This window comes from Myotis yumanensis, unplaced genomic scaffold, assembly GCF_028538775.1.
Source record: "Myotis yumanensis isolate MYYU_CA2020_CCGP unplaced genomic scaffold, mMyoYum1.0.hap1 SCAF_19, whole genome shotgun sequence".
NCBI classification, from domain to species: domain Eukaryota; kingdom Metazoa; phylum Chordata; class Mammalia; order Chiroptera; family Vespertilionidae; genus Myotis; species Myotis yumanensis.
In genome coordinates, this window is record NW_027223770.1 from 27,757,994 (window position 1) to 27,759,165 (window position 1,172).

A 1,172-nucleotide genomic window follows, 5' to 3' on the forward strand; every position below is an offset into this window, starting at 1 on the left:
AGAGCCGAACCAGGGGCCCTGGGAAGCGAGCTGGGGAAGGGGTGGGGGTGGGGGGTCAGTGGGCCCCGTCAGAAGGAGAAGGTTTAGGAACCAAACGCTCTGATCAAAGCCAGTGTATGTGGGGGATGAGCCATTTCAGGACGTTGGCGGGAGGCTCGGCGCCCGGAGAGGCAGCTCGGGGGACGCGGGGAAACCAGCGAGCACACGGCCCAGGGGCTCAGCGCCGAGCTTTTACCACCGGAAGGTTCCCGCGCCCCTGCTGCTCCCAGCACAGGCCACGCCGGAGCCGGAGAACGAGCAGCCACGGGAAGCCCATCGGTTAAACGACTCCATTCATCTCCGCTCCCTCACGGCCCACGTGCAATAGAAAAACACCCTCCTAATGAGAGTCACCTGTAGGCACTATTCTGCCTTTTCTTTTTTTTAAAAGAAATATTTTTTATTTCAGAGAGGAAGGGAGAGGGAGAGAGAGAAAAACCCATCAACGACGAGAGAGAGTCATGGACCGGCTGCCTCCTGCACGCCCCACACTGGGGATCGAGCCCGCAACCCGGGCCTGTGCCCTGAGCGGAAATCGAACCCGGGACCCTTCAGCCCGCAGGCCGAGGCTCTATGCACTGAGCCACACCAGCCAGGCCTGCCTTTGCTCTTGCATCTGATGTCGGGGGCAGGGAAAGTAACGTTGCCAGAGCCGGGGGCCTCCTGGGTTTGCAGTGTCTGCGCGCTTCGCAGCCCTGCACAGCTGCCCTGGGCCGGGCTCGGCTGGCCGGCGGTGCGATGACGTCTCGTCGCTGTGCCGCAGGGGAGAGGCGCTCGGCGGGTGTTATTAAAAGGCTTTAATGCAGGAGCCCAACCAGCTCAAGTGGGTGGAAAGCCCGCGGAACCGCCTGCAAGAGACGGGCGGCGCCTTCCTCTGAGAACCGCCACTTGCTACCGTGGAGACCAGGGATCAAAGCCGATGATGAGTCAAAACGCCAGGCGTGTGCTTCCATCGGTGCCTGCCGATCGCTGAGGGCATCCATCACCTGCCTGATTGCTCTCCCCTCCTCCGAGGGCCGGGAGAAGGGAGGTCCTGTGAGCTCGGACGGCCCTGCAGCGTCTGAACTGAATTCTCTTCTTTTTCCTGCACAAACACAGGCGCGTGCAGCCTGGTCCCACGGGGGGTGCCAGGG